Source organism: Amblyomma maculatum, chromosome 10 (genome assembly GCF_055883805.1).
Source record: "Amblyomma maculatum isolate TAMU_Amacu chromosome 10, ASM5588380v1, whole genome shotgun sequence".
In the NCBI taxonomy this organism is placed as follows: Eukaryota; Metazoa; Arthropoda; class Arachnida; order Ixodida; family Ixodidae; genus Amblyomma; species Amblyomma maculatum.
This window is the reverse complement of record NC_139353.1, coordinates 107635510-107655874: the sequence shown is the minus strand read 5'-3', so window position 1 is coordinate 107655874 and position 20365 is coordinate 107635510. Positions and strand designations below refer to the sequence as shown.

At 45.1% G+C, this 20365-nt stretch overlaps 1 pseudogene; it reads right to left on the bottom strand.

Moving 5' to 3' along the window:
* Window positions 1–20365, bottom strand: part of LOC146177206 (uncharacterized) — a 102050-nt pseudogene continuing 81685 nt past the window's right edge.

Genomic DNA, 20365 nt, shown 5'->3' with positions numbered 1-20365 from the left:
CTACGTCATAAGATGCTGCATGTCCTTGCAGGCCCAGAGACCAGTCGCAAAGCGCTGTAAAAGAAGAATGTGTGGCAATAGGGCTTCAACATTACAGTAGAACCCCTTTATAGTAAAGCCACTGGGGCCAGCGAAAATATTTACTGTATCATGGTCTTTACTATATCAGTGGTCTGGGATGACATTGTCCTGAAAATGCTGTCTAGTAGTTAAATAGGCCCTTATTGAACACGTCTTGTTGCTTAATGAAAAAAAAAAAACTGAAATACCTTCCATCTCGCTTTTATCATCTTTGTGTCATTGTTTCATTATAAAATTTCTCTACATTTTGTGGAAGTACTTCTTAAGCATGAGGATGTGATTACGAATGCAACCAAGTTCGATTTCATGTGAAAACCAAAGCCTTGCGTGAACATGGTCTCTCTTTTTGCTCTTTCTGTCTTTTAAAAGGCAATAAATGATAAATGCTTGTGGCACTCAAGTGCTGCGAGACCGTACTCGCTGAACCTCCACTTTCTGCCTCAACTGCCTCATGATTTCTGCTGCACAATGCAGTGAATGTTGATCCATTTCTTCCCCTTTCCTCTTTCTTGCTGCACCTTTACTCTCCTTTGCTTTCTGAATGAACCACACCGCCTCCTTGCGATGTTTGTATACAGCTTTACTTTTTTTGCTTCGCGCTGCGCGCTTTCGCTCACGGCTCCAAGGCTTCTGTAAAGTAGGCTTCTTCTGAGTGCTGCTGAGTCTAGTAGTAAAGCCACCTAAACGAACACTAGAGGTTATTTTTCTCTTCAAATAGAAAAAGTCTTGGCCTCGCGATTCTAGGTAGTGCGCGGGTGGCAATATCATCGTGGGACTCGTCGCCATGGCCAGAAGAGCTTGAACTGATGTTTACCAAAAATTCTTTACTATAAAGGGGAAAAAGTGTACAGTTGCCTATGGAAGATGAACTGGGACTTCAGTTTGACTTTACTATATCCGAGTTTACTATAGCGGGGTTCTTTATTTTGTAATCAATCGGATAGGGTACCCAGACTTCAAATATGTGTTTGGATAAGTGTTGAGAAGGCGAGATTGGATCTTATGGTGATACATGGTTGTTTTATGTGCAGATGTCCTTTGTAAGACCCAGGGCCAATCTCCTCAACAAACTGTTCCTGAACGGTTGTTTTCTGCGGGGTGTTCAGCTTATGCCTGGGCCATGCGCTTCCCCCGCCCCCACAATCTCATCACTTGATCCATTGACCCTTCACTGCCTACTACCATGGTCAACACAGTCCAATGCCATTTTTCATCTATGATGGACACTGCCCAGGAATGCACCCATGCTCAGCCTCCTAGCCCTGCAACACCTCGCACTACAAGGCTATAGTGCATCAACCCTGCTCCCCATGTCCAGCCCCTTCCATCATGACCAAATGCGCACTGCACACCATCACCTCTTCCGGCACTACCTTGTCATGTGCTGCTTAGTGCCCTGTTCCCAATTCCACCTATGAGCCCCTCCCACATTAACCTGTACCCAATGCATCCTGCACTGACTATTGGCCCTCTGATGTCCTTGTGACATATACACGTATATGAGCGCTAAATAAAATCTTTTTGTAAAATATTTTGCTTGGCTCATTTAATTGCATGGTTTTTATGGCTCCTTAGGGAAATGACATGCAAGATGGTATTGGGAAATGACTGCATAAGAAAACCACAATTCTCAGGCTGACAGTTAAGCAAATGGGAGCAGTAAGGGCAAGGGTGAAATAACTGCATGGCTAAAGGTGGCTTAACAGTGGCCGTGCCAATGCCACGTGTGCCGATGAATACTCGTTGCATGCCAATAATTACCAATAAGTGATACTAGTGGCACGGCCTGCTTATCGCCACTGTCACCTGGGCCAGTGAATATTAGTAGCATACCAATATGTGCCACTAGCGGCACGGCCAGCTGATAGCCTATATTGGCAGTCCCAAGACAGGTGCAATGTTGGCATATAAGCCGAACCAATATATAAAAATGTAGTAATTTCTCAAAAAACCAGTGTTCAGCCAATGTTGGTACCAATTTTTGTCGACGTTGGGCCGGAGTTGGTGCGATGTTGGTGTGCTGCCTGGGGCTGCTGTGCGGACGTTAGTAGAGGTCTCAAGTCATGTGGGCCCATCTTGGTCCTCAGTGTTTTGACTCTCGTAAAAACACTATGCGATAGAGGCAGTAATCAATCCCATCCTGCGGTGCCACCAGAGGCCAGATTTTGCTTGTTCTCTTGTTGCTAGCTCAATTGCAGCAATATCTTCGCAGGTCCTGGCGTTGTGTCGGTGTTGGAGCAGCTTTTCTACATCACAGCTTCCACGAAGAAACCTCCTCAGTTCATGCAAGGTACCCATCACTGTCAAGTCGTTTGATTCTGTCTCATAGACTTCCGACTGTTCAGCCGTCTCCTACAGCTGCAGAGAAAGTGGGCCATACAAATATACAACTCTGTAACAACTGAGAAAGTCTAACGACTCCTAATGGGTATGATAAATCAAATGGCATCAATACAGTAATGTAATACATATAAAATGCACATGGATATGCTTGCTAATTACTAGTATTTTTGTCTACTACCCACACCCTAATACAGGATGTTATAGTAAAACACAAATATTGCTGCAGAGCAAACAAGGTTGATGAAATCAAAAGATTATTTGAAATGTGTATGAAAGATGCGCACAGCCTTCAAAACCTAGGAAAGCAGTAGTGAACTTAAATAAAGAAATGCATTGTTACCTAAAAATCAGTATGTAATTTAATCATTTCTAGTATGACAGATGCTTGAAAAGGAAAAACCACGTTCTGCAAGCGGCATCCTTGTGTTGCGATGTGCTACCAACTAACATGTAGTAGCAGCTCTCCAGCTTTCAACTTTTGAGAATACTTATGTAGCATTTCACGTAACAATGAGTGTTTTCGCCAGTGCAGACCTGGTCCATATTGACAGAAATTTAATTCTTCCTAGTAATGCAAGTGCCATGTGGAAATTGATAAAATGGTGAGGGTGGCAGCTGAACGAGAACCCACTATGGTATCCGGACTACTAGAACCAAAGGCGTCACTAACCTGTTATGCTGTCAAAGGTATGAAAATCTGGCGCTTGCTTGGCACGCATATCAAGGAAATTGACGGGAAAATTTGAGCTACATTTTTCTGATTGCAGACGAAATGTCTAAACCAGAAGGGTGAAGTCCCCAGAAATGCTCAAAGTTACAGACATTTAAAGGTGGCTGTGTGTGCTCACAGGTCACCAACTAGAACGAGAACTAGAACATTGTGCATGCTGGAGAGCTGCTTGTTCCTCAATAGCGTGTTCACATTTCAACTAATATTGCTGCATCACTGATGCATGTTCACCATTGAAAAAATTATAATGCAGGTACACATCAACTACAATGGAGGCACTGATTTCAAAGCAGAAAAATGTTCCACCACACTAAGGTACCAATTCTAATTGCATATAGAAGAACTGTATGATAGTTATGAATATGACATTTTACTGCTGCTAGTGTTGAATGCCTGTGCATAGAACATACTATAGTTTGGCCATATCAGGCAGCCCTACTTTGCCTAGCTGTTGTGCAACACTAGCAAGTTTGGCTGTAGCAAAGTAGCATGAAGTACCTGGACAGTCACCTCCAGCCCTTAAACTTTTGACTGTACGGATTTATTTCATACTAGGCTCAGTTGCTACGTATACTGTGCTGATATGGCCAGAAATATCCAAAATAATCTTGCGTACCTATTTCAGCGGCGTTTTCCAATGCATCTTTGCTGCAGACTCAAGGCCTAAATTGTTCAGAAGTCTTTGAAGGATGTCACCTTTCAGTTCAGCAGGCTTTTTGATCTTAGCCTGGAAACGAGAAGAGCCAGGTATAAGGTTTGGTTTGGTTTGGTTTGTGGGGTTTAACCTCCCAAAGCGACTCAGGCTATGAGAGACGCCACAGTGGAGGACTCCGGAAATTTCGACCACATGGGGTTCTTTAACGTGCACTGACATCGCACAGCACACGGGCACTGGCCTAGTCCAGAAAGATGCAATAAATGACTACACAGATTTGATGCCAACCATCAAATACATGCCTTGCCATGTAAACCTTGAACACCCTAGTACATATTGCACCACTCAGCACTGCCCTTTCTCTCAGAAAAAGTTCAGCTTATTTTAGCTCTTTGTAATTAATATAATTTTGTAAAAAACATGACTCTTCACGCACCTTTTTTGCACATGGAAGGTCGACTATAACTCTTGGCTCGTATGTTTCTTTTATCCGGTCCTCCTGGGCTTTGCCCCACTTCTGTGGCTGATCCGTTGATGATAACTTGTCAAATATTCTTGCAGCATTAATATGTAGCAAAACAGCAACAATGCGTTTGTATTTGTAGTTTCTGTAAAAACAAAATCCAAACCAGCACTTTGAAAGGCCTCAGCCTAACCACATATTGTCTCAACTGCAAATGGCACTCAGTTGTTAATGTGATATGGCAGCCAATAATTAGAGAAGGCCGGCACATAGAAGGGTCGATTGTGTGAGGTTATTTTCTTTGAATCTTCTGGCCACCTTATTCTGTGGCTTATTCAGAAACAGCAATCTAAATAGACGACCAGACCAACCAAGCTAACAACGAATACTTTTATGTACAGACATGGGCGGGACGAAAGTAGAACGAGCAAGTGGGACGATGGCAAAACACAAATTGTCAAAAAGTCACCAAGTTGTTGGATAGAGAAGCCGGTGCAGACGCTCCGGGTAGTCAGAGTTTTGAAGGGTCGGTGCAGTAGGGCATAGGTAAGCTCAGCGGAAGTCTAGGCCACAGGACGGGGCCCAGTAGAGGCAAGAGGCCTCGGGTTGCCTTTCCACGGCCGGTGCGTCAGGCCTCCCGGACGTGCCTGGGCTCAGCACGGCGCCGAACGCTCGTGCCAGTGAAGAGCTGGCGCTGTGGCACTCCCGGGCCCGACGTGTCTCGCGTTCCTCGAGCCAACCTTCACGTTTTCTCTTCTTCGTTCTCCATTCTTCGTTTCTTTTTTCGTCTTTGATCAAATTATCACATGTTCTTCACAAATATGCCCCCCCCCCTTTGAGAAGTTTTCTTTCGGGGAAAAAAAAAACTTGTGGCCATGACACTAATGCACTCTTTCGGAGGACGACGGCACACCACAACACTGCTGCACCCATCACTGCACACCCCACAGAATGGCCACACCATTGCTATTGTCTGCTGAGAGTCTGAGTCACTCGCGCACACAAAATAACAAGAAACATTCGTACTAATACAAGTAACATTAACACTCAACACATGTCAGACGAAATAAACTCTTAGAAACATACTATGAACAGAACGACGACACCTCCAGAAGACAGCACAGAGATTAACATTGTCTCCCGTATCATTCTCGATTCAACAGTTGACTATCATGCATCGAGTCTCGGTTCCCCAGTCCACTCTAGGACCAAGGTTCTTCACTGAACGTTGACAACGGAGTTTTCGACTCGACGTTATCAAGAACTACGAAGGATGAAGTTTGTAGGGCATTCACTGGCTGGTGCTCTTCGTAGCTTTTTGTGTTAATTGACATGCGTCCTAATGGAGCGTTTCTCAGGTTTCCTTTCGGGACTGTCCTCTGACATGCATCGCACGACCTCACAAACCGTTCAATGTCACCTTGCACCCCTGGCCAGTAAAAGTCATCAAGAACTCTGGCGGTAGCTTTTCTGACACCCTGGTGGCCGACAAGTGCACTCCCATGTGCCTGCACGAGGACCTGACGGCGCAAAACCTTCGGAACGACCGCTTGTTTAATTGTTTTTCCTGGACAAAGTTGATAGGTCCGGTACGAAATGCCGTCACTTAGATGGAAGGTGTAGGCCGTCTGCCCTTTACCGTGATAGGTTTTGTTAAGCTTGCGACGACACACGTCTAAGCTGGCGTCCTCTTCTTGTTTCTTGCGAAAAACAGACCGAGATAAGTGGAGTACGGTTTGAGTGGCATCCAAACCAGTCCCTGAAACTTTCGCCGCCAGAACCTGGAAAGAAGCACTGTACCCATCATCACTGGCAGGTATGCTTCTCTGGCCCGTCAAGACTGTTGGAGCGTCGGCGAATGGGACGCTTGCACCCGGAACGTTGCCGATAATTACGTCATATGATGGCGTCGGCAGGCACCTAGCAGTAGCTTTGCCTGTGAAGTATGGCAACTTGATAATAACCTCCGCCTCAGGCGCTTCGATGTCAGAACCGTCCACTAAACGTAAAGATGGTCGCTCACCGGTATATGCAGGCTCGGGCACCAAAGCCTGACGCACCACGAGCACCGACACTGCTTGTCCGAACACTTCTCCATGCTTCACTGGCATGCTGTTAATAATCTGAGATGGACTAAGAGCCGAATCGTCCATTCGAACATCTAGGGATGTTCTTTCCAGCTGACGACCAGGGCGGGAATCTCGAGGGGACGTGCAGCAAGCAGGCGTCTCCCGGTCATTTGAATTTCCGTATCGACACAACTGAGATCCATGCCCAGATTTGCGACATAATGTGCAATATGGGGGCTTCGGTTTTGTACGGCAATCCACCGACCTATGTCCGATCTCTTCACCGATGAAGCATCGAATTCTAGTCTTTGGGTTTGGGGCTGCGTCCTGCGGTTTCGCAGAATTCTGCTCAGCTCTATCTTTAAAAATCGCGAGGTTATTCTGTCGCTGAGCCTCAAGAAAGTGATCGGCGGCCTCAGCAATCTCGTCCATCGTTTTACAATCACGTTCTCGCAAGAACAGAACTAAACGATCGTGACAGCTGCTTAAAAACTGCTCCGCCACTATCATGTCCCGAACCACTTCAAACGTGCGACCTTGTCCTCGCATCTCAACCCAGCGTTCAAAAAAACTTGACAGCCTTGTGGTATACTGGGAAGCTGTCTCACCATCTTGCGGCTTGCTTCCACGAAACGTCTCTCTGTAGCCCTCAGCCGTGAACCGAAACCTCAGAAGTAAGGCAAGTTTCGCTACATCGTAATTGATTGAGCCTTCAGGAGAGAGTCGTCCAAAGACTCTGAGAGCTTCTCCGCCGAGGCACAGACTCAAAGCCGTGGCCCACTTCTCTTTCGGCCAGCCTTGGCCAATGGCGACATGTTCAAAACGCTTCAAATACGCGTCAATCGTCCCTTTCCTCATTAAACAGTGGAATCAATCCACGAGGACTAATTGGGAAAGACGGAGCTGGTACGGTACCGTGCTCAGCGCTTCCAGCAGTAGGGGCGTTTTCTCCCAATTCCACAAGTCGTACTCGTAGCTGCAAATTCTGGTTTTCTTGCTCCCAGCGCTGCTTCGCCGCTTCACGTTCTGCAGCTCTCTCTTCCCTTGCCTTCTGCAATTCTTTCTCTACCCACTCGAGCAACTCGATTCCCTGCAAACCTATACGTTCCCCTACCGCGAGCAGCTCTGGTGCACTCATTTTTCTCAAATCTCTAGCCGCGGGAAAATGCTGCTTGGCCGGCCTGATCCTGCCGTGGACGCCAAAATTGTGAGGTTCTTTTCTTTGAATCTTCTGACCACCTTAATCTGTGGCTTATTCAGAAACAGCACTCTAAATAGACGACCAGACCGACCAAGCTAACAACGAATACTTTTATGTACAGACATTGTTGGGACGAATGTAGAACGAGCAAGTGGGACGATGGCAAAACACAAATTGTCAAAAAGTCACCAAGTTGTTGGATGGAGAAGCCGGTGCAGACGCTCCGGGTAGTCAGAGTTTTGAAGGGTCGGTGCAGTAAGGCCTCGGTAAGCCCAGCGGAAGGCTAGGCCACCGGACGGGGCCCAGTAGAGGCAAGAGGCCTCGGGTTGCCTTTACACGGCCGATGCCTCAGGCCTCTCCGACGTGCCTGGGCTCAGCACGGCGCCGAACGCTCGTGCCAGTGAAGAGCAGGCGCTGTGGCACTCCCGGGCCCGACCACCGTTCCGAGTTTCGTGGACGACAGGAGAACAGGACAGGATACGGCCGGCAGTCCCCAGGTCTGGATCCCCGGGTCAGGCCTGGCAGAAGACGCACCGCTCCGAGCTCCTTGGACAGCCGATCGGCTCCGCTGCTCGCCTGTTCTGCCCTGCTCTTGTCTCGCGTTCCTCGAGCCAACCTTCACGTTTTTCTCTTCTTTTTTCTCTATTCGTTTCTTTCTTCGTCTTTGATCAAATTATCACATGTTCTTCACAGATTGCTTCAAATAATGCTTTGAGCGTTTTTCTACAGCTCATTCGGCCGCGTAAAAGTCGTAAAAGCCGCTCTTTAGATATCGTAAGAAGGAGGCCCAGGGCCTCCTTGTAGGCTATTATGATTATTACGACTAGGTTCTTGATGTCAAACTTCTTCAGGTGGAGGTAGGGTGCTGCATAGACAAAGGTGCGTGTTCACGCCTACGATATCCGAGGTGGCCAGAGTAACTCCTTAGATATCCGTAATGGCTCCTCTTCCTCTCTTTTACACCTTCCTCGCTTTTTCTGCGGCTCTCGTCAGGTGTGTAGAGGAAAGGTGTGCTGGGGAAGCTTGTTTTCCAGCAGATACAGACGAGCCACCCGAATGCCACCCCAAGCTTAAACAACATTCACTATCCCTTGTGCAGCAGCGGCGTTCTCTGCCAGATGGATGAGCTTTATTCGTGTCCCCGGGTCGGGGCTGAGCAATAGAGCCTCCCTGGAATCAGAGACGCTTATAAATTGGCTCGCAGGTAGAGACTATGGACATGTCCAGATCATATGATTTAGATCGGTTAAAATTGTGATGCCGAAGCAGGAAAAGTGTGACAGGTACCACACCTTTAATCCAATAAACCAATTAAATTATTTAGTCCGCTCGAATTGCTGTTGTCAATTAGCCTACAATATAGCTAGGAAATTGATGCTAAATGGGATGTGAAATATTATGATACAACGCTGGCCGCTGAAAAAGTACAACTGCGTCAGAACTTTGATAAAAATGCCGTCTACGTTTTCTCCTATAATTACTGTAAATTTGTGTCAAGCTTACGACATTGGCGTTTCGGCAGAACGACCTGTATATGCATCGCGTAAAAATTTATCTTCGGCACATTTTTATGTTGACTATTAGCGAAAGATAACCGAAAGAACTACGCGGGTAAATTTACTTCGAACTAATAAAGTTCTAAATATTGGCTAGTTTTGCATGTTGGCTGCATCATCGATGGATTACGTAAGGCTGTTAACTCTATTGACTGTAGAATGAAAGGGTTATGGAAAGCTTATTGCAGGGTACCGACGGGCACAACAAATTAGAGAGGGAAGTCAGTAAACGTATGTGGCTGAGCCCAGCTCCTCTTGGCAGTCTTGTAGCATGAATGGACGCAGGTGGTACGCAGACGGAAGGGCGCCGCGAGGTGCGGGGCGCGTTACTAGCTGAATGACAGGCAGCAATTCTCTGAAGACGGAGACGTAGACGGTAACGTGCACACCAGCTTCCCTCAGTCGCAGGTGAGACATCCGTTCATGCCAGCGCCTGAGGGTATGAGGTGGCGATCCCTTAAAAAAAGCGGTGCGGCCTAGCGGCAGGCGAGTGGGGGCAGGGCCACTGACCGCTCTGTTCTTTTTCTCTCTTTTTTTTTGCACCACTAAGCCAGAGTCGCGAATGTGGCAAGTACCTCAAGGCGGCTGCCGGCCGGGAGGTAACATTACTCATTGAATCCAACGTTGTAGCGCAAGGGGCACAGGAAGGCCTTCACCCTATAAGTTTTGACATTCCTTTTTCTTAGTGAGAGAGGGTTCAGTCACCTTAAGGTTGAAGTGGGAGTTGTACGTCGCAACTAACCAATCATGCGGACGTCTGTGGTTAAAACCGACCCCGACGGCCCAGTTTGGCGTTTGGGTCTAGGTTTAGATGTTCTGCATCTTCGGATATGCCGAGGTGGCAATATTTTCCTGTTAGCCAGATCCACACTGCGACTCTGTTGTAAATGTTGTCGTTGTAAATGCTGTGTGCATATAAATATTCAGTTAGTTTCACGAACTTCCATCTTCAAGTCACCGCTACATAACGTCTCCGATGGGGCGCCTCTGATGCATGGAACCCCCGCTGCAACACGCATACCGTCTCTGACGGCGTACCCTTGGTGCACAAGGAAAAAAGAACCAACAGAGGAACATCACCCTTATTTTACAATTGTTTAAGCCGTCAATGATGGGCGCGGTTTTGAGCCATGGACCGAGATGGCGAATGCTATAGAGCGTGACCCATCGATGACCAATTGCTAGATCTTAGAGAGGTAGAGACGCCAACCGGGATGGGAATGAAATGTGGGACATGTTTTCAGAGAGCAGATCTTTTGCGCCCGCTTCTGCGCTTCGCGGCGTCGCCATTGTCGCTAGTAACCAGCTCCATAAACTACCTAAATATTAAAATAAACAAATTCTGCTTCCAATGGGAATCGAACTTCTATACCATAAATCCCTAGGGGGGTGCTTTTAACCAACAACACCAGGCCCGGGTTTTTCTTTTTAATCACCAGCCACATCAGTGCAAACAAGAAGTCAGAAAACAAGACATATTTTTGTTTTAAAACTCAACAGACTTTAAATGCACATAAGATTCTGATTTTCTACCGTGAGGATGATAGTATTAAAGCGAATGGTGCTGCAATTAATGATAATGACAGTGATGGCATTATTAAGGATAAAGACGGTGCATTTAGTTAATAATGATAATGAGAGCAAAAAGTGATGCTCCGTGGGCACCAGCAACGCTTAATCTTTCGAATGTCGGCAGTGTAGATAGATATATCGATTTATTTAAGGGAAAAGCAGAGAGTTTGGCTGGAACTATGAAAATGTGGCATGCTACTCTGCACTGAGGAAAGGGAAGGAGAGAAGAAAGAGGATCATGGTGGGTGGAGATGTGTGAGAAGGGATATGAGAAAATATACAGGCATGGCAGTTTGCTTTGCAAGCGCGAATCAACTCCGCTGGAGCACAAAAAAGCGGCAAAGAGCTAGCACTGCCTGAAAACCCTTTCTTTTGTTCTACCATGCGCCCAGCAGCAGTTCCTCCAACAGAGGCCAACATCGTGGAGGACGGCAACAGCCGTGTCCTTGCCGAGATGCCGCATCTCCTTAGCAAAATTTGTCAGGAGGACAGTAGCACTACTGTTCTCGAGTTGCACGAGTCCTCGAGCAACGGCTAATTCCTTCTTGAGTAGTAGCGGAAGGTACCCATCCGCAATGCCCTCGTAATCGTGGAACAAGTCACGCTTTACAAGAACCAGCACACTAGAACATGCCGGAACCCTCACGTCATCGTCGACTATACGCAAAACGTTCAGACCCGAATCTTCGTTTTCAATGCGCGCCACGGCTCGTTTCGTCAAAAAGAAAACACGCGCTTCTTTCAGGTCAATGACAGCGCCGTTGGTCTGCAGGAAGTCTAGACCAAGGATCAAGTCTTTCGAACACTTAGGAAGCACGATAAATTCTCCGACAAACACAAAACCACGGATGCCTACCCGCACTGTGCACTTGCCTGCAGGTTCAATCAAGTGACTTCCCGCCGTGCGAATTTTCGGGATGGACCAATGTGTCAAAACTTACTTCAATTTCAGGGCGAGACCACGGCTCATTACTGAATAATCGGCACCAGTGTCGAGTAACGCTGTGACATCCACTCCATCAATCGTTACACACAAATCGGTGGTAGTATGCCGGATGCTGTCGCTACCTGACACAAGGGGAATCTCTTCGGGTCGGCCTGACGATGACGGAGGATCTTCACATTTCCCGACATCAGCGACCCTGCCTCCGAAAGCTGCTGGTATTAGTTTTCCCGACTAGGGCTGGGAGAACGGCGTCGGGAAGTTGGGACTTGTCGAACGGTAGCTCGTCGGGGACGTAGACCGAAGCTCTTGGTAACCGGACGTGACGGGATACTGTCGCGCTGCAAGGTCGCTTGCAATCTCAGCAGGCCTTTCGGCATTCGGATGGTAGAGGTCCTCCGAGGCGAAACCCCGCATGTTGACGCGGCGGTACGGGCACGCCCGGTAAAGTTGACTGGCTTCACCGCAATGATAGCACAGGGGCCGACGGTCTCGGGGCCGCCATACTTGACTTTTACGGGGTCGCTGGTAGACTGGCGGAGGGGAGTAGCGAGGCTCCATGCGGCTCCATGCGAGGTCCTCCATGCGAGGACCCTGCGGCTCCATTGCTGGAGCTGCGGCGTTGATACTATGGTCCGGCGGGGGAGCCATACGTAGGACGGACGCGCAGGTGGGTCTCGCTTCGAACGTCTGGTGGGGAACGCGCTGCTGGGGAACGTCAGCAACTTGATCAGCTGCCATACGCAGTACCTGGCTATACCAGAGAGTAGCTACCAGCTCATTGACCCATGCCCGCAGTTTTTCTCTCAGAACTCCGATACCTTATATTGCGATTGTCTGAAAATATAACGCTCTCGCGATTGCCTGGAAATAAATGATGGATTGGCATACACTGAAAAGCATGAGCAGTCACTTGGGGCAAAAGGGTGAAAAACTACTGCTGTAGTCCAGTATGGGCAACAACTAAAACAAATATGAACAAGCTTCTCGTCTTGCAAAGAAAAATAATTCGTGTCATCGTAAACTTAGAACCAAAGTCAAATATTCAACACATAATAACATCAATTTGTATAATCCACGTAGAATATATTTATGAATATCGCTTGCTACAATTAACTTATTTAGATTCGACAGGCATGGGTAATTTCTTAGTAAAACTTGCATCTCTTGAACACCGCACTGCAATAGTAAGCACTAGATGCAGTGACACGTTGTCTCTGCCCCATTTTAGAACATACTACAAATTAATAACTTTGGCTCATAATCTTCCCGTTTTTGTCAACAAATATAAAGACACTGTTGGGTTTAGTCCTAAGCAGTTGAGAACCTGTTTCGTTCAAATATAATCTATCCATACTTGTGTCCTTACATTAAATATTATTCTCGCCTTTGAACTTTCTGCCTTGTTGAGCTTTTTTCATGAATTTTATTATTGATCAACTTTTTATTTTTTGTTTTTATATCGCGCTGCATTGACGTATGCATTGTACAACACTTTTTGTGTCATAGTAAAATTAATAATGAATTTCTGGAATTTGCTGTTTGCTCCTGCTATGTTGTGTACTTCCCGTTTCCCGGGCCTTTGTGAAGCTGTTTGTACAGCGATTAGCCCAGGTGACCATCAACTTGTTGGAAAATAAGATTTGATTTGAAATGCCGGGATAACGACTCCTAGGGCGTTGTTGGGATGCAACAGATATCAGGTACTGAGGGGTATTTGGAAAGGAAGTATGGTGCAAGGGCTTACTTTCGGAAACGCGGTCTTGTACCTAAAACCAGAGATACAGTCGACATTAGAAATTAATCAGAGAGCCGTCGGACGATTAGCACTGGGTTTCTACGGCAAAGCCACAAATGAGCAAGTACAGGGAGATATGGGCTGGATATATTTCGAAGTACGGGAAGCTTAGAGTAAAATAGTCTATAAGGAACGCCTGATGTAATTGGACAGTACCAGCCGGGCAGCTAAAGTATTTAAATACCTATACACCTGAAAAGAGTTGGCTCACGGTGGAGAAAAAGTACTGGACAACTAACTAGTAAGTATGCTGGTCACCAGCACGAAGAAATTTATTTTATTTATTTTATTTATTTAACAATACTGTTAACCCTCAAGCGAGGGTCCTTACAGGGAGGGTATGAAAACTTCGTAGAAAATAGAATCATTCACAATCACTAAATACATCAGCAGAAGACAGTACATTCGTTCAAGCATCAAATAGCACTTTCAAGCAGATGGTCATCCAGAGATCGCTCAAATTCATGCAGATCATTCTGTTCTACAACACTCATTGGCAAGTCATTCCACATTTCAATTACATGGGGGAAGAAGGAATTTCTGAAAGCTTCACTATGGGCGTAGTACGGCTGAATTATCCGACTATGATTTGTTCTAGAACTCCGTTTGCCTGGCGCTTGTATATATGTTTCCTTTTGAATGTTTACCTGTCCTTGGAGCATCTGGAATAGTAGCTTTAGGCGATTTTTTTCTCTACGTATTTCTAATGAATCCAGGTTACAGGAAGAAAGCATATCTGTAACTGAGGCTGTCCTTCGATATCGGCAACAAATAAAGCGTACTGCGTACCTCTGAACTCTTTCTAATTGTTTCTTTAAATAATTCTGTTTAGGACTCCATACTACTGACGCATACTCAAGGATTGGTCTCACAAAAGTTTTATATGCAATTAGTCTTACATCTCGTGTAGCATTCTCCAATTTTTTTCTCAAAAAACATAACCTCTGGTGTGCTTTAGAGCACACCTCTTCTATATGTGTGCCCCAATTTAAATTTTGTGTTATTGTCATTCCTAGATACTTAAACTGAGTTACGTTTACCAAACACTTGTCACCAATGAAATATGGGAACGAAAGAACAGATTTCTTCGTTGTAATGTGCATGTACGTTGATTTGGAATAATTTATTTCCATGTTCCATTTTTTGCACCATTCGCTTAATGCCTGTAAAGAGTTGTTAATTCTAAGCTGGTCTTCCGTGTTTCTAACTGTGGAATAAATTAAACAGTCATCTGCGAATAGCTTCAGTCGTACATTCGGTTCCATGACAGCAGAGATATCATTAATATACACCAAAAATAACAACGGTCCCAGAACAGAGCCCTGTGGAACTCCTGAAAGAACTGGTAGTGAGGCGGACACATGACCATCCATTTTGACCACCTGGTTCCGATTTCCTAAGTACGCTTTAATCCATTTTACAATATTCATATTAATTCCAACTCTTTCCAGTTTAAAAACTAATTTATTGTGTGGCACCTTATCAAAAGCTTTGGCAAAGTCTACAGCGATTATATCAATTTGCTGCTTCGCATCCATCGTCATTGCCAAATCGTGAATTGTCTCTACAAGTTGTGTAGTGGTGGAAAGGCCTGCTCTGAATCCTTGTTGGTGAGGGTAAAGTAAACAGCTTGTTTCTAGGTAATGAAAGATATGCTTCGCTATAATATGTTCCATAAGTTTACAAGAAATCGATGTAAGAGATATTGGGCGGTAGTTATTTACAAGAGTTCGGTTGCCTCCTTTAAACACCGGAATTACTAGTGCATTGCGCCAATCTTGTGGTACACAATGGGTGTGCAAGGATTTTTGAAAAATAAGTTTAAGGTATCGTGAGGCCCACTCGGCATATCTTCGGAGAAACTGGATTGGTATGTTGTCTGGTCCATTGGCCTTTTTAACATCCAAATTGAGGAGCTGCTGAAATACGCCCTCCTGCGAAATTATGACGTCATTCATTCGGCTAGGCAACAAGCGTTCTGAACTAAGGTCTATGTCATCTTTGGTTGCGGTGAATACGGACTGGAAAAAATGATTAAACTGATCTACTATATGCTCCTTTTTTATCAGTACCTGATTTTCGTGTTTAATCTCCTGTATTCTCTCCTTCCTATCACTAAAGTATCGCCAGAACTTTTGCGGTGACGTTTTGAGGAAGCGGCTAAGCGTTTCATCGAAAAACTTTTTTTTAGCTTCTTTCAGCGCCTGCTTCAGCTCAGCACGAAGTCGCAAAACACGAATACGTTTATTTTTCTTTTTACGTAGTCTTTTTATTTTACGTTTCATATGAATTATGTCCCTGGTGATCCAGGGGCTTCGGAGCTTCGTCTTTTTAACACGAGTTGGGATATACCTGTCAACGCAGTGTTGTATAATTTTCTTAAATTGCTGCCACAACTCTTCTGCTGTTTTGGAATCATAGTCAATTTCAAAATCATCAAAGGCAGATTCCAGGTAGTCAAGAATGGAGGTGTCGTCCGCACGCTCATAATCCTTAACGCGCACAGGGATATAAGGATATAAGGATAAATAGAGAGCGTTACGCAATAGGTGAGAAACAGAAGAAAAATTTTGATCAAATTTATGCAAAAGAAACAGTGTGTGGAACAATACCGATAGTGGAAAAGACAGATCAGGAAGAGAAGCTTTTTTTGATAACTCAAGAGGCAGAGCCCTACTTTTTGAAGCTACATCAGGGTGCCTTAGAACACGCAGCCACAAAAAGAAATTTAACCATGAAGATGACACATGTGCAGTATGTCGTAAATTTAGAGAAACTATTAACCATCTTATACTAGAATGTGATTGTATCCATGCAGAAGTCGATGCGGACGCAGTCACTTTTCCTGAGTCCCTGGGGTTTAGAGATACGAGTCACCGGGGGTCCTATTTTCAAACAATTCGCCATTTTGCTCAAATTTTGACGTACGCGTGACGTGTACAGTAGGATGGTTCCAGGTTACGTAAGCGCACAATCGGGTTAAGCATTTTGAAGAAATAGAGAAATAAAGTGACCGGAAAAAAACACGCTGTCGTATGGTATTGTATATTGGGGCCAAGTATGAAAAATGACGATACTCCTGCAGAAGCCGAGCTTCTGCGGTGCATTCCGTGATTCGGAAGCTTTGGGTTGCAGTGAGGGCGAGTGAATTATGTTGTGGCGTTGCGGTAGCAGTGCGTCATGACATGCATGCAATCGGACATTCGACAGCAGCTATGCACGTAGAGGCTGCGGGGGTTTTAGCTGAACGGCAAGAAAGGCAGCAGAATATGCGTACATAATAAATTGCTTTAAGGCGCAAAAAGCAGACAAGACACAAAAGTAAGTGACGGGGCGAAGCGCCAATTTCCAACTGATTTTATTGCATTCAAGAAACGTACTTGTATAGTTTGTCGTCACATGCGTAGGTATGTCACCTAAAGCTCAGGTACGACCTTATAAGGCGCGCTCCAGGAATATCTTTTCGCAGTTATACAATAAATTTGATGTGTCGCTTACGCACAAGTTGCCTTTCGTTTTGATAAAAAACGCTTCTATCAACTCCCCAGCATTAGTATTCATACTTAACCAGCCAAAGGACGAGACACAGGAAAGAAGAGAACAGGACAAGGCTTGACTAGCAACTGAATATTTATTAATCAGCAGAAAACAACGAAGTCTCCTTCCGAAAAGCGCGTGCACAACTCAACCGGTGGAATTCAAAGCCAATTCAAAGTCAAGGCCTAAATAACGACTTTTCTGATAGATCAAATTCCTTACAATGAAGGCTAATCGATGCCTTAGCCACACGCTTGTCCTCGGCTTTAGCAATGTAAAATGCTTCAGCCAACTCTCTGCAGAGTTGATTACCATTGCTGTAAACTACACCCGTATTATTGAAATCAGGCGGACAAAGGGACGGGTCATGCTCCGAATTACACTTTTGGGATTGCACATGTATCGCCAGATTAGAACTGGCCTTCCCTCCCAGAGAATTAGAGTGCTCCGTCAGGCGCACATTTAGACATCAGCCTATCTGCCCGTAGTAGCACCGGCCACAATCAATAAACACTCAGTTGCTAGTCCAGCCTTGTCCTGTCCTCTTCTTTCCTGTGTTTCGTCCTTTGGTTGGTTAAGTATGCACCCTTACCAACTTGCCCAGTCGTCAGCATTAGTATCTTCACTATTGCCCACAACGCGCACATCAGTGAAGCATGGGTCACAATTATAGGAAGGGCATTCATTAATTTTCTTAGTTAAATGTGTGCCCTCCGTGTTCTGATCTACGTTGCTTTCGAGCTCCCTCATTCTCTCATTAAGCAGCTGCCAGTCTGACCTATGTAGCAGTGTCCGCAAGACAGGGGGATTTCATTGACAACTCTTTCAGTACATTTCCCGAATGGTCTCCTGTGCTTTGTTCCGCAGCCTCGTTCCTTGGTGTTTCTTCATCGGTAGGAGACCATAGGCCACCTAGCTTTCTCGGTGCAGAAAAGGCGAGCAGTACACAATGGCGGCTGGCACTTTTTTCAAATTATGCCTCATACGATGCATGTATGGCACCACCACTGGTCTTACCTCTTCTCGAGGGACCTCTGGCCTAGCTCTACCAGTACCCTTCTTTGACGTTTTTAGGAGATATTCAACCACCGCGGTCACGAGCGAACGGGGGAACCCAGCAGCAAAAAGCCTAGCCAATTGGAGATTCAGTGTCCCGCATTTTGTAAGGGCATGACTTTTTGAGTGCCGATTCTAGGCAAAAGGAAGCAATCCCGCGTTTCCCAAGTTTAGAATTGCAGGAGTCAAAAGGTAGCAGCTGCTGCTTTGCAGGCGGAGAATATGACCAACAGACCCGATCACCACAGAACTCAATCTTCAAGTCTAAACACTATAATGAATCATAGTCAGGTAGTTCGTGTGTGAACTGCTTACCTTTTCCATGCTCTCTAAAAGCAGATGAAACACTGTCCACTGTTTCCTTAAGGTTTTAAAGAGCTTCTTTAGTTAAAACAATCATAAAATCATCGACATGCCTAAAAACTTTAAAGCCCTTGTCAGTGGGTAAACCCTGCTGCAGAGCTTGGTCAATATAAGATAAAAAGATGTGACATAGCACCGGCGCCACACAAGAGTCAATGCATATGCCTGACTTCTTCAGAAAAAACTGCTGGTCAAAAGTGAAAGAAGTAGATTCCATGGAAAACTGTAATAAGGTTATAATGTCGTCTATGCAAATACCAGCGGAGTTCTGAAAAGCAACCGGGTCACTTTCTTCAATGCACTCCTTGTCAGCTGAGAACAAGGGACCATGAGGAACTGAAATGAATAAATCTACATCGCCCACTGAAAAAGCACTTACAATATCAGAGTTTGTTTCAAAAAGGTCACAAATTTCATTTGACCGTTTCGTCGAAAACGGATCATTGACATGCAGTTTAGACAAGTGCTTAGCCAAATACATGCTCACCCTAGTGAAAAAACGCTGAGTCACAATAACCTCATACAAATTTTCATACTAAACTTCACTATAATCTCAAACAAATGTCATATAATCTCTTACTAAACTCATTCATCATATGAGAAATATATGAGAATTAATGAGATTTGTATGAGTTTAGTATGAGAAATCTGTATGAGGTTATTGTGACTCATAGGGTTTTTTTCCACTAAGGCAGATGTTTCTGCTACGTACCTTTTTCAATTGCAGTAGTTCTAAACAGCATGCTTTGCTTGTGAGTTTTGACCGAAAAGAAAACTTCCAGCGCGCTTTTTTTTACTGAATTTAATCTCGCTAGTAAAGGTGCTCAACGCCAGACGATCACATAAGACCATCGCAGCCGATTTTAATTTTGTGGATTTTTTAGAAATTAGAACAAAATTCTTTCTAACTGCCTGGAACTTTGTGTCTTGTCTGTTTTTGCGCCTTAAAAAGATTGAATTATGAACCGAAACAAACTAGCCCAGCAGCAAGAGCTTTTAGAATATGCGTAGTGGGTTGGCGCAAAAAAGGCACGGAAAGTAGCGATTCTCCTTACAACCGCCGGTAACCCGTTCACTTATCAACGATTTTTAAATGCAGGAACTAAACCCTCTAAGGACCTCGTCGTAAACAGAAGGAATCGACAGATATCCTAAGTAGCTCCAGCATTGACGATAAGGCGCCAGCGCAGCCAGCATGGTTCATATATGAGGAAAACGCTCGCAGTCTCTAAGTATCGATTACTGTTAGTTACTGGCTGCCTACACACATTTTTCTGAAAGCCGTGTTGTAACCGGCTACCGCCAGGTCACCAAGCCTGCGTAAGTTTCTAACATATTGTGTCGGCTTGATTTTTGTAGAGCGCGGAAAGAAGCGCAGAGAGAGAGATGTAGGGAGGGAGACTGCGAGAGTGTGTGTGTGTGTCTTGCACACACATACACACACACACACACAAATACATAACGTGGAAGGCGTAAGCTGGGCATTACTCCTAGTTGGATAAATTTTCATGTGCTGGCGTGCAAAACTCTTGCGAAACACAAAGATGCCCGAGAAAGAGAAAGAAACAGGAGAACGGAATATCAGGAAGATTAATAATAGGAGATGACCAGGCTACCTTACATGCGGAGAGGGGGATAAATGGATAATAAGGAAAGAAAGCGAAAGAGAATTGAGGAAATCGTGGTATGAAGCTAGGGTAGTGCCGCGCGCGCATATTCCTTGCGGTCGGAACAGTGAAACCCAGATCAATAAAAAAGATTATTTTCCGGCTGTTAAAAAAAACAATGAACACAAAATGCCACTCAACTACATCATGTGATTAGAGCGCACTGTCACAACGTGCTCTGGAATACTAATTTTCTTCTAAAAAAAGCAAATGGTGATCCCGCATGCATATTAAAGCAAAACTTAACATATGAAACACATCTAATGTGGCAAGCAAACATGTGTCATGTACATGGAACATACATTATTTATTAAAATAGATACTGTATTTT